Here is a 14,590-nt window from a genome sequence, read left to right as displayed (position 1 = left end):
CCTGTAGATTAAAACTGAAGAAACTGCAAAAAGGTGGGAATTTAAGGAGATGGGACCTAAACTGACTAAACCAGATGTTGTACAGAGTTTCAGTGGGAGCATAAGGGAACAATTGACAGAAATGGGGGAAAGAAATACAGTAGAAGAAGAATGGATAGCTCTGAGGGATCAAGTAGTGGAGGCGGCAGAGGATAAAGTATGTAAAAAGACAAGGGTTAGTAGAAATCCTTGGGTAACAGATGAAATATTGAATTTTATTGATGAAAGGAGAAAATATAAAAACGCAGTAAATGAAGCAGGCAAAAAGGAATACAAACAACTCAAAAATGAGATTGACAGGAAGTGCAAAATGGCTAAGCAGGGATGGATAGAGGACAACTGTAAGGATGTAAAGGCTTATCTCACTAGGGGTAAGATAGATACTGCCTACAGGAAAATTAAAGAGACCTTTGGAGAAAAGAGAACCACTTGTATGAATATCAAGAGCTCAGATGGAAACCCAGTTCTAAGCAAAGAAGGGAAAGCAGAAAGGTGGAAGGAGTATACAGAGGGTCTATACAAGGGCGATGTGCTTGAGGAAAATATTATGGAAATGGAAGAGGATGTAGATGAAGATGAAATGGGAGATACGATACTGCGTGAAGAGTTTGACAGAGCACTGAAAGACCTGAGTCGAAACAAGGCCCCGGGAGTAGACAACATTCCATTGGAACTACTGACGGCCTTGGGAGAGCCAGTCCTAACAAAACTCTGCCATCTGGTGAGCAAGATGTATGAGACAGGTGAAATACCCTCAGACTTCAAGAAGAATATAATAATTCCAATTCCAAAGAAAGCAGGTGATGACATATGTGAAAATCACCGAACTATCAGTTTAATAAGTCATTGCTGCAAAATATTAACGCGAATTCTTTACAGACGAATGGAAAAACTGGTAGAAGCCGACCTCGGGGAAGATCAGTTTGGATTCCGCAGTAATGTTGGAACACGTGAGGCAATACTGACCCTACGACTTATCTCAGAAAATACACTCCTGGAAATTGAAATAAGAACACCGTGAATTCATTGTCCCAGGAAGGGGAAACTTTATTGACACATTCCTGGGGTCAGATACATCACATGATCACACTGCCAGAACCACAGGCACATAGACACAGGCAACAGAGCATGCACAATGTCGGCACTAGTACAGTGTATATTCACCTTTCGCAGCAATGCAGGCTGCTGTTCTCCCATGGAAACGATCGTAGAGATGCTGGATGTAGTCCTGTGGAACGGCTTGCCATGCCATTTCCACCTGGCGCCTCAGTTGGACCAGAGTTCGTGCTGGACGTGCAGACCGCGTGAGACGACGCTTCATCCAGTCCCAAACATGCTCAATGGGGGACAGATCCGGAGATCTTTCTGGCAAGGGTAGTTGACTTACACCTTGTAGAGCACGTTGGGTGGCACGGGATACATGCGGACGTGCATTGTTCTGTTGGAACAGCAAGTTCCCTTGCTGGTCTAGGAATGGTAGAACGATGGGTTCGATGACGGTTTGGATGTACCGTGCACTATTCAGTGTCCCCTCGACGATCACCAGTGGTGTACGGCCAGTGTAGGAGATCGCTCCCCACACCATGATGCCGGGTGTTGGCCCTGTGTGCCTCGGTCGTATGCAGTCCTGATTGTGGCGCTCACCTGCACGGCGCCAAACACGCCTACGACCATCATTGGCACCAAGGCAGAAGCGACTCTCATCGCTGAAGACGACACGTCTCCGTTCGTCCCTCCATTCACGCCTGTCGCGACACCACTGGAGGCGGGCTGCACGATGTTGGGGCGTGAGCGGAAGACGGCCAAACGGTGTGCGGGACCGTAGCCCAGCTTCATGGAGACGGTTGCGAATGGTCCTCGCCGATACCCCAGGAGCAACAGTGTCCCTAATTTGCTGGGAAGTGGCGGTGCGGTCCCCTACGGCACTGCGTAGGATCCTACGGTCTTGGCGTGCATCCGTGCGTCGCTGCGGTCCGGTCCCAGGTCGACGGGCACGTGCACCTTCCGCCGACCACTGGCGACAACATCGATGTACTGTGGAGACCTCACGCCCCACGTGTTGAGCAATTCGGCGGTACGTCCACCCGGCCTCCCGCATGCCCACTATACGCCCTCGCTCAAAGTCCGTCAACTGCACATACGGTTCACGTCCACGCTGTCGCGGCATGCTACCAGTGTTGAAGACTGCGATGGAGCTCCGTATGCCACGGCAAACTGGCTGGCACTGACGGCGGCGGTGCACAAATGCTGCGCAGCTAGCGCCATTCGACGGCCAACACCGCGGTTCCTGGTGTGTCCGCTGTGCCGTGCGTGTGATCATTGCTTGTACAGCCCTCTCGCAGTGTCCGGAGCAAGTATGGTGGGTCTGACACACCGGTGTCAATGTGTTCTTTTTTCCATTTTCAGGAGTGTAGATTAAGGAAAAGCAAACCTACGTTTCTGGCATTTCTAGACTTAGAGACAGCTTTTGACGATGTTGACTGGAATACTCTCTTTCCAATTCTAAAGATGGCAGGGGTAAAATACAATTTACAATTTGTACAGAAACCAGATGGCAGTTATAAAGAGTCGAGGGGCATGAAAGGGAAGCAGCGGTTGGAAGGGAGTGAGACAGGGTTGTAGCCTGTCTCCGATGTTATTCAATCTTTATATTGAGCAAGCAGTAAAGGAAACAAAAGAAAAATCCGGAGTAGGTATTAAAATCCAAGGAGAAGAAAAAAAAATGTTGAGGTTCGCCGATGGCATTGTAATTCTGTCAGAGACAGCAAAGGACTTGGAAGAGCAGTTGAACGGAATGGACAGTGTCTTGAAAGGAAGATATAAGATGAACATCAACAAGAGCAAAACGAGGATAATGGAATGTAGTCGAATTCAATCGTGTGATGCTGAGGGAATTAGATTAGTAAATGAGACACTTAAAGTAGTAAAGGAGTTTTGCTATTTGGGGAGCAAAATAACTGTTGATGGTCGAAGTAGAGAGGATATAAAATGTAGACTGGCAATGGCAAGGAAAGCATTTCTGAAGAAGAGAAATTTGTTAACATCGAGTATAGATTTAAGTGTCAGGAAGTCGTTTCTGAAAGTATCTGTATGGAGTGTAGCCATGTATGGAAGTGAAACATGGACGATAAATAGTTTGGACAAAAAGAGAATAGAAGCTTTTGAAATGTGGTGCTACAGAAGAATGCTGAAGATTAGATGGGTAGATCACGTAACTAATGAGGAGGTATTGAATAGAATTGGGGAGAAGAGGAGTTTGTGGCACAATTTGATTAGACGAATGGACCGGTTGGTAGGACATGTTCTGAGGCATCAAGGGATCACAAATTTAGCATTGGAGTGCAGCGTGGTGGGTAAAAATCGTAGAGGGAGACCAAGAGATGAATACACTAAGCAGATTCAGAAGGATGTAGGTTGCAGTAAGTACTGGGAGATGAAGAAGCTTGCACAGGATAGAGTAGCATGGAGAGCTGCATCAAACCAGTCTCAGGACTGATGACAACAACAACAACATTGGTCACAAGGCGTACAAGTGAGATAAAGGAAAGCTTTATTCAACCTGGACCAATACAATCCAAAATTTGAATCACTCCTGAAGTATTCTGAAAAATAATTAAATAAAACGCGGTTCTGGGACGAGCCCGTCACACACACAGACGTACTGCGCACCCTGAAGGCAAAATTACTTTTCAGTATCCGAGGAAATTTAGTACAAGTACCAGAGAGCAATCTCGAATATTTCCTATCTGTATTTGATACTATCGATTTAATTAATGAGGATACCAGGCAAAATCAAGCACACCAAAACAATTTTCGTGGCAGCAGTAGCAACCAGCCTGCGCAGCGCCAGCCACATTTCGGCGTCAACAATGTAGCGTGCGCGACTGAGTCGCGACCGGCTTTTGTCGATCGCGCCCCGACAGCATAGACGCCAGGCCCAAGTTCGGGAGGAAATTACGGCAACAGCTACAACCAGACCTACCATCCACAGTACAATAGAAAAAGAAAAAAACTGTGATAGGAATTTTTCTGGTTATTCCGATGACCGAAAACGTAACTGGAACAGAAATGGCAATAGGAATCAGTGGGGAAACAGTTTAGCCGCAACCACACGGGAGATCATCAAAGTAGGCAGTGGCATTATCCAGTTAACAGCCAAGCCTATCAATCTCAAACACTAGGTGACAATATGCCGCTAAAGTCAGGGCAAAACCACGACGGGAATACTCAGCTGAGGAACAACACGTCAGGGGTAAATATAATTGAAGTCGCAAACGAAACACAAACAGATGTGAACCGCGGAGCGTTAAACTAAACATGGCCTCGTTATGCTCCACAATGTTGGCCATAGCTAGTCGTGGGGGCGATCCATACTGTCATGATAGTAAATTTCTCAGGTACCAAGATGAAACGGACATGCGTGATTTTTTTGACCAAGGAGGAAGAACCAGTCATGTGAAGGTGATGGTATAGTACAAGCTAGTTTACAGGCCGTAGTAGGAAAAGTACCCACTCATATCCTTGTGGATACTGGTGCGAAAATTAGTGTGATGTACAAGGCACTATTTAAAGAGATTAACATTCACACAACTTTCCCGACCTATCCAGTACAAAATTGTAGTATTTAGGATCCATAGGCGGTAAATCCAAGCTAATTAAAATGCAAACCATGGTCGAAGTGCAGATTGAAGACGTTTTTCAGTCAGTTTTTCTAGTGGTAGAATGGTTAACAGAATGGTGCATGTTCGGCATGGATTTCTTGAGGGAAGAGTGTGCTAAAATTGACTTGGAATCTGGAAAGTGTCATTTGTATATTAACGGAACGAATTGTTGTGTGGATTTAATAAATGTCAAGAATAGAAACGACAAATCTTGTCGAACTATACACATCCAAATCCTAAAGGTCAATACTTCACGATGCAGCGACTCAAGTGAACTGTGGTGACAGCAGGTAGAGCAGCATGAGACTGAACACAAAATATCTGAATGCTCGGAAATCTCAGAACAACAGAAGGGTGAGCTTAGAAGTGTATTGTTACGCTATGCTCGTGTTTGATAAAAGGCTCAGAATCATTAGGACGTATCAGTATAGCATGGATATCCGGCCCCACTACACATTCTGTAAGAACACTTATTCTATACCTTGGCCACAAAGAGAGGCAATGGTTCAAGAAATAAAGAGACTTCATTATCGCCTTATTGCAGTCCGCTACTAGCGGTCAAGAAAGCCGACAATTCGGTGAGACTCGTTCTCGACGCCATGGAGATTAAATAAGATTATAGTTCCAGTAACCACCCGACCTGAAAACCTGGAAGAACAGCTGCAGCGTTTTCATTGGGTGCAGTATTTAACTAGTGAAGACTTTCGTAGTTCGTACTGGCAAATCGCACTATCACCTGATAGTAGGAAATATACAGCATTCATATTTGCAGGTAGGTCCTACCAGTATTGTGTTCTGCCGTTCGAATTGAGCGTGAGTGCCGGCGTTTTCATAACTGCGCTCGACACTGTTTTACGACCTGACCTCCTTGACAAACTCACAGTTTATACAGATGACATATTAATTGCAACACCTACGTGGGATGAACATATAGAACTTTTGGAAAGAATGCTACAGAGGTTTTCAGCGGCTGGTGTCACAGCTAACCTTAAGAAATCAAAATTTGTGAGAAAAAACATAAAATTTCTCGGTCACATAATTTCACCTGCAGGGATAATACCCGACCTGGAAAAACTGTTAGCGATAAAAAACTTTCCCGCGCCGCGCACAAAACGACAGCTAAGGGCATTTGTGGGTTTGTGCTCTTTCTTTCGCCGGCTCGTACCGAACCAGTTACTCAATAGCCCCGCATTAAGGGGTCTATTAAACAAGGACAAACAGTGGATCTGGACGCCTCAATGCCAGACCGATTTTGATAAAATAAAACACGCTTTGGTTAATTCTAATATCCTGGAGCATTCTGACATGAGCAAAGATTTTTGTATAGCGGTGGATGCTTCATTTTCGGGACTAGAAGCCTGTCTATTTCAGCTGGACAAAGGCGCTAGCTCCGACAATGTTAACATATTTAGTTTCGCTAGCCGTACCCTATCAGAATGCGAGCGCAGGCATTCCACAATAGAATTAGAAGCCCTTTCTATTGTGTGGGCCTTTAAGAAGTTCAACTATTATCTATTTCGCAAGCATGTACGAGTCTACGGTGACAATCAGGCATTAAGCTTTTTGCTCACTTGTAGGTTGCTACACAATCGCCTTGCGAGGTGCACGTTGTTTTTGCAGTCCTATAATTTTGAAATTATATGTGTGAATGGCAAAGATAACGTAATCACCCCCCCCCCCCCCCATGAACCATGGACCTTGCCGTTGGTGGGGAGGCTTGCGTGCCTCAGCGATACAGATAGCCGTACCGTAGGTGCAACCACAACGGAGGGGTATCTGTTGAGAGGCCAGACAAACGTGTGGTTCCTGATGAGGGGCAGCAGCCTTTTCAGTAGTTGCAAGGGCAACAGTCTGGATGATTGACTGATCTGGCCTTGTAACAATAACCAAAACGGCCTTGCTGTGCTGGTACTGCGAACGGCTGAAAGCAAGGGGAAACTACAGCCGTAATTTTTCCCGAGGGCATGCAGCTTTACTGTACGATTACATGATGATGGCGTCCTCTTGGGTAAAATATTCCGGAGGTAAAATAGTCCCCCATTCGGATCTCCGGGCGGGGACTACTCAAGAGGATGTCGTTATCAGGAGAAAGAAAACTGGCGTTCTACGGATCGGAGCGTGGAATGTCAGATCCCTTAATCGGGCAGGTAGGTTAGAAAATTTAAAAAGGGAAATGGATAGGTTGAAGTTAGATATAGTGGGAATTAGTGAAGTTCGGTGGCAGGAGGAACAAGACTTCTGGTCAGGTGACTACAGGGTTATAAACACAAAATCAAATAGGGGTAATGCAGGAGTAGGCTTAATAATGAATAGGAAAATAGGAATGCGGGTAAGCTACTACAAACAGCATAGTGAACGCATTATTGTGGCCAAGATAGATACGAAGCCCACGCCTACTACAGTAGTACAAGTTTATATGCCAACTAGCTCTGCAGATGACGAAGAAATTGAAGAAATGTATGATGAAATAAAAGAAATTATTCAGATTGTGAAGGGAGACGAAAATTTAATAGTCATGGGTGACTGGAATTCGAGTGTAGGAAAAGGGAGAGAAGGAAACATAGTAGGTGAATATGGATTGGGGGACAGAAATGAAAGAGGAAGCCGCCTGGTCGCATTTTGCACAGAGCACAACTTAATCATAACTAACACTTGGTTTAAGAATCATGAAAGAAGGTTGTATACATGGAAGAACCCTGGAGATACTAAAAGGTATCAGATAGATTATATAATGGTAAGACAGAGATTTAGGAACCAGGTTTTAAATTGTAAGACATTTCCGGGTGCAGATGTGGACTCTGACCACAATCTATTGGTTATGACCTGTAGATTAAAACTGAAGAAACTGCAAAAAGGTGGGAATTTAAGGAGATGGGACCTGGATAAACTAAAAGAACCAGAGGTTGTACAGAGATTCAGGGAGAGCATAAGGGAGCAATTGACAGGAATGGGGGAAATAAATACAGTAGAAGAAGAATGGGTAACTTTGAAGGATGAAGTAGTGAAGGCAGCAGAGGATCAAGTAGGTAAAAAGACGAGGGCTAGTAGAAATCCTTGGGTAACAGAAGAAATATTGAATTTAATTGATGAAAGGAGAAAATATAAAAATGCAGTAAGTGAAACAGGCAAAAAGGAATACAAACGTCTCAAAAATGAGATCGACAGGAAGTGCAAAATGGCTAAGCAGGGATGGCTAGAGGACAAATGTAAGGATGTAGAGGCCTATCTCACTAGGGGTAAGATAGATACCGCCTACAGGAAAATTAAAGAGACCTTTGGAGATAAGAGAACGACTTGTATGAATATCAAGAGCTCAGATGGAAACCCAGTTCTAAGCAAAGAAGGGAAAGCAGAAAGGTGGAAGGAGTATATAGAGGGTCTATACAAGGGCGATGTACTTGAGGACAATATTATGGAAATGGAAGAGGATGTAGATGAAGATGAAATGGGAGATATGATACTGCGTGAAGAGTTTGACAGAGCACTGAAAGACCTGAGTCGAAACAAGGCCCCCGGAGTAGACAATATTCCATTGGAACTACTGACGGCCTTGGGAGAGCCAGTCCTGACAAAACTCTACCATCTGGTGAGCAAGATGTATGAAACAGGCGAAATACCCTCAGACTTCAAGAAGAATATAATAATTCCAATCCCAAAGAAAGCAGGTGTTGACAGATGTGAAAATTACCGAACTATCAGCTTAATAAGTCACAGCTGAAAAATACTAACACGAATTCTTTACAGACGAATGGAAAAACTAGTAGAAGCCAACCTCGGGGAAGATCAGTTTGGATTCCGTAGAAACACTGGAACACGTGAAGCAATACTGACCTTACGACTTGTCTTAGAAGAAAGATTAAGGAAAGGCAAACCTACATTTCTAGCATTTGTAGACTTAGAGAAAGCTTTTGACAATGTTGACTGGAATACTCTCTTTCAAATTCTAAAGGTGGCAGGGGTAAAATACAGGGAGCGAAAGGCTATTTACAATTTGTACAGAAACCAGATGGCAGTTATAAGAGTCGAGGGACATGAAAGGGAAGCAGTGGTTGGGATGGGAGTAAGACAGGGTTGTAGCCTCTCCCCGATGTTGTTCAATCTGTATATTGAGCAAGCAGTAAAGGAAACAAAAGAAAAATTCGGAGTAGGTATTAAAATTCATGGAGAAGAAATAAAAACTTTGAGGTTCGCCGATGACATTGTAATTCTGTCAGAGACAGCAAAGGACTTGGAAGAGCAGTTGAATGGAATGGACAGTGTCTTGAAAGGAGGATATAAGATGAACATCAACAAAAGCAAAACAAGGATAATGGAATGTAGTCTAATTAAGTTGGGTGATGCTGAGGGAATTAGATTAGGAAATGAGGCACTTAAAGTAGTAAAGGAGTTTTGCTATTTGGGGAGCAAAATAACTGATGATGGTCGAAGTAGAGAGGATATAAAATGTAGGCTGGCAATGGCAAGGAAAGCGTTTCTGAAGAAGAGAAATTTGTTAACATCCAGTATAGATTTCAGTGTCAGGAAGTCATTTCTGAAAGTATTCGTATGGAGTGTAGCCATGTATGGAAGTGAAACATGGACGATAAATAGTTTGGACAAGAAGAGAATAGAAGCTTTCGAAATGTGGTGCTACAGAAGAATGCTGAAGATTAGATGGGTAGATCACATAACTAATGAGGAAGTATTGATTAGGATTGGGGAGAAGAGAAGTTTGTGGCACAACTTGACCAGAAGAAGGGATCGGTTGGTAGGACATGTTCTGAGGCATCAAGGGATCACCAATTTAGTATTGGAGGGCAGCGTGGAGGGTAAAAATCGTAGAGGGAGACCAAGAGATGAATACACTAAGCAGATTCAGAAGGATGTAGGTTGCAGTAGGTACTGGGAGATGAAAAAGCTTGCACAGGATAGAGTAGCATGGAGAGCTGCATCAAACCAGTCTCAGGACTGAAGACCACAACAACATCAACAACGTAATCACCGACGCACTGTCAAGATTACCACAAGGATTACCTGAGTTCGAAGAATTGGTAGAAGAGAACACAGAATTTAAAGTTATGCTCATCAATGACACCAAATTTAGGAAATATTTTTTGGATATGTGCAATAATATGGCCAAATTACAGGAAGAAGATGATCGCTGGAGAAAGTGAGATCCCAGTTAAATAATAATCCCCCTTTACCTAAAAAACAGCATTACAGGTTACATAAGGATGTGTTATTCGATAGGAGAAACAAGGACAGCAATACATGGTGCGTTTGTGTACCCGAAGCATATGAGAAAAGTTTAATTTGGCATACTCACTACGCTTGGGGACACTACGGCGCCCGCAAGTGCTGTAAGAAATTAAATATGTACTGCTATTTTCCCAATATGCTTCGACGCACACAATAAATATCGAAAACTTGTATTATTTGTCAGAAGGTTAAGCCTCTCAATCTGAACTGCGAGACGGAGTTGCATCCTATTTTACCAAAAAACCCCCTAGAGCTAATATGCATAGATGCTATGTGTCCTTTACCCTCTGCCAGGGGAGGTGTAAAATATGTTATTGGAGAGTATGATGTAATTTCAAAGTATGTGAAATTGTACGCCACGAAAACAACTGCAGCTAAGCCTATTGTCAGACGTTTGCTAAACGACTACTTCTCTTCTGTTGGGAAACCACTGGCGATCTTATCAGATAACACAACAAATTTTGTGTGCCATGCTTGGAAACAATTTCTGAAAGAACAACAGTTTAAACAAATATTGATATCCAGGTATAGCCCGCAATCCAATCCAATTGAAGGAATATTCCGTTAATTGAATAGGTTTATGAGGGCATTTGTAGCCAACAAGCAATCTAAGTGGATTGAATATTTAAACGTTTTTGAACACGTGGTAAACAATCTCCGAATATACGATACTGCAGTTACACCGTCTGATCTGATATGCAATAAGAGAGAGAATAATGAATGGGTAAACCCTATCCCGTCTGTTCTTAGACAACCTGTAGGTCTAAATCAAAAAATAAGGCAAGTTTTAATCTCGTATCACACAACAAGCCTAACGCCGAAAGAAGCATTATGATAAACAGTTACATGGTGTTACCAGATTTGCAGTCAGAGAAAAGGTGTTACTCAAAACTCATGTGAAATCTTCCTTGTTATCTAAGAAAAACGCTAAGTGGCAAATAAAATATACTGGTCCGTACGTAATTGTACATATTCCGCACTACGGATGTTATTTACTTGCATACCCTCACAATGGCAAGATCAAAGGACTGTATAAACACAGAGACTTACGAAAATTCTACTATAATCATCACACGCCATACCTATTAATGCACACGTATAAAATAAGTTACTGTAAAAAAGAGAACCAACACGATTAGGATAAAGAAAGTACATCTTATGCAGCTAAGTGAATAAGAACATTTCACTACTATTGTTTACATTTGTCAGTGAACGTGGACGCAAGACCCAGGTAAGCAAGGACATACACGTCAGTTGGTGACGCGATGTTTAACACGAAGTGTACTTCTGTTTTTGTTTGGTCACAGAGGTATTTTAGTTTTAAATTTATATACGGGGGTATCTGAAGCGAACAATTAGCACAGACCTCGGAACAATATAGATGTAAGTTTTTTTGTGCCATTTGTGTATCAAAGCAATAAGGTACAGGGTAAGTTACAGAAAAATATTGGACTCCCTAAGTTACAAAGGATAAATATGTGACGCAAGTACACTATAGGTTGCTGAGAAAGTATTGTGTGTTTTTGACGCATCCATACCACAAGGTTTTATCTATAAATGTATCGCATAAAAAATTACGTTAATTTTTTTGTATGCTCCAATTATAAAAATGATTTCTAGCTGCTAATGAAAGTTTAGCGTGCTATATATCATACGCACAGTAACCTAATGCAAGGAAAGTGCACCTAGAGATAGGATTCATGAATAACAACTTGTGTGATCTTACTGTCATACAGATAATTTTTTTTCCAACTTTATGTACATGTTTGAATGCAAGTACGATGTTGAGATACGAATTGTGAATGTTAACTGAGGCAAACATAACACCGTCTCTTATAACAAAATAAAGGAGTATGTACAAAGTTAGTTACAGGAAACCAACTAGCCGAAAAAATGTGGTAACAAACACAATTATTTACAGGTGGCGCTCGGCGAGATACTGCGAGACTTCAATCAGCGGAGAAAAGCCACCAAGTTGCATTAATGTCACTATGACTGACGATTGACGCAATAAAACATTACCAAGATCACTGAGAAATACACTACGTGACACTAAGAAACGCCAGAGGATTTTAATAATCATTTTTTCAGTATGAAAACACTAAGGATGTATGCTGACTTTAGAGGCATGCAGTACACTTACTTTTTTGCTATGTTTATAATATTTTGTCCAATCTGAGCAGAAGATATTTGATGCAAGGAAAAAGTAACACGAACATGAACACAAAGGAACACCATGTACGCAAGCACAGACTTTAGAGGCAGCCAAGCTTCCTCATTAATTTGTTGTTTGTACTACCTAGCAATTTAAGTATAGTGATTTATTTATGTATTTTCTGATTTTTTTATTATTTGTTTGTTTATGATGTGTGTACCATGCGATGCATTGTTACAAACTTTGGTGACGAAAGGATGAAAAAATCCCCCCCCCCCCCCCCCACATTGTAACTTGCGGGTAGAAAATGAACAATTTTGCCTCATTTGGAGACAACTTCTAAAAGCACTTATAGTGCGTTCATGTCCTAGTGTTGTCACTCCAATACATAAGTGCATCAGTAGTACGACATAAAGTTAGAAAGTGCTGTTGTTCTCAAGCGTGTTCTCCTATGCTCTATGAGATGTCTGACAGTGTCGCGACCGCGAAATGTAGTATTAGAAGCACGTACTCTCTGAGAACACAATCACCTACCAATTTATGCAATAAAATGTTGTGAGCAAAACGTACGCCGACTTATTTCCGTATAGAAACACAGGAACAAATAACGAACGTGGGCATTTATCATAAAAGACAAGCTAGTGGTATCATGAGCTACAGTTTTGTTTCTGAACGAACTGGATAATAAACAGGGCAGTGTATATTTACCCAGTGACAATGAGTTATTCAGTGTCAGTGACCTGTGAGTTATACGCAAATAGACAAGCGAAAATACGTTTCATATCACAAACCTTTTTCTTCGAGGTAAAAGAGATATAGTGAATCGAGGGAGCCTGCTACGGTACGAGTGTTTGTGCACTATATAGGACAGTGTGCCGTTGCAAGCCAAATGGTGAAGTGCAGTACTTACCTTTTGTACAATGAACTTAGAAGGCACCCAGTGGTCCCTTCCCACAGCCAAGGTGTACGGCAAGTTGAAACAAGTGCGGTTGGTTTTTCGCAAACTCTGCGAACACTGCACGAGACACAGAAAAGTATGGACAGGGATGCGCAGCATCACTTTACGGCGGTGGGCCCACGCAACTGCTGAGCTCCAAACAGCGCGCAGCGCGCCATCAAACTGATTGTTGCGTCTGCAGTTATGTGCATCTGACGCATTATTGGCTAACGGCGTAACATAGTAGGACAATTTAAATGCAAAGCAATATCTACTTTTAAATGGACACCCAACAAAGTGCCAAGACATGTAGAAAAACAGTTTCCTGACACACTAAATAAAGTCTGACTACCACAGCTCACGATTCACGTCCCACGTTACCTTTGAACAACGCCTATGTTTATGTATATACATATATTAGTATTAAGTACTAATCCATGTTAATTTTTATTTATTACATGTTTATATTACGCATGACGAGACAATAGTAAAATACGAAAAGGATGTTACTAAGCAAATCCTGGCGTAGAAGAGGGAAGCAGTGGAAAGCACAAGCAACTCTAAGCGAGAACTAACGCCTCTTCCTGCCCCAGACACCTCTGCTAGCCCCACACCCGAGATCCGTACACTCCAATAAATATATGACTTTCCTGTAAAATTTTTTTACTCAGGAGACAAAGACTTATCAAAAATGAATTTTATTGTCAACATGCGAACGAGAAGACTGTTTATACGGCGATATATTACGTATAAAACAACGTAATACCCTTGTATAATGCAATGTACAAAGAGATAATAAAATGATTTGTGTATACTGTACGACATAAAAAAGAAAGAAAAGAAGAGAAAGAAGGTAAAAGGAGTACGTAACAATTCTGTGTATAATTATCCAGATTTTATGTGAAATATGATGTAAAGACAATGTAAAAGTTTTTTGTGTATAGTATGTAAATTTATGTGTGTTTTACGTGTGTTCTGTATATCCTAATGTATATATTTTATCCTCATTGCCATGTGTCAGAACTGGCAACAAAACCATCTTTGTAGAATGAAAATATGGGAAGAAAGACGCTGACATTTCTTCGGGCAATTCGCCCAAGGGGGCGATGAAAAGGAACTAAGCACGTAAGTGCTGCAACGCTACGGGGCATGAACTAGTCTAATGTCTGAAGTAGTGCTTGAAAAGGAACTAAAAAATGTTGTAATATAATCTCAAAGAGACAAGAAGAAAATTTGTTCGAGTGTCATACAAGAGGAATACTCTGAAAAACTGTTTTATCTTTGATACACAAAGGACTAATTTCGAGATTCTTTTGTTACTTCTAGTATTAACTTCTTTTTGTTCTGATGTGCTGGCGTAAAGACGTACTGTATAATTTCATGTCTATGTGTGTGTTAAATGATGAAAAATATGTTTTATAAGTCCTGTCAAGATCAAGCTTAAATCCCATACCAATGAAGTACAAATTATTCTGTTAATTCGAGAAGGCGAATTTTAGATGGAGGCGACGATCTTCACGGCGGTGCTGCTCAACAATAAAGGTACGTGATTGTGCTCAC

The sequence above is a fragment of the Schistocerca americana genome, chromosome 2, assembly GCF_021461395.2.
Source record: "Schistocerca americana isolate TAMUIC-IGC-003095 chromosome 2, iqSchAmer2.1, whole genome shotgun sequence".
Lineage (NCBI taxonomy): Eukaryota > Metazoa > Arthropoda > Insecta > Orthoptera > Acrididae > Schistocerca > Schistocerca americana.
Note: the sequence above shows the minus strand (reverse complement) of the source record.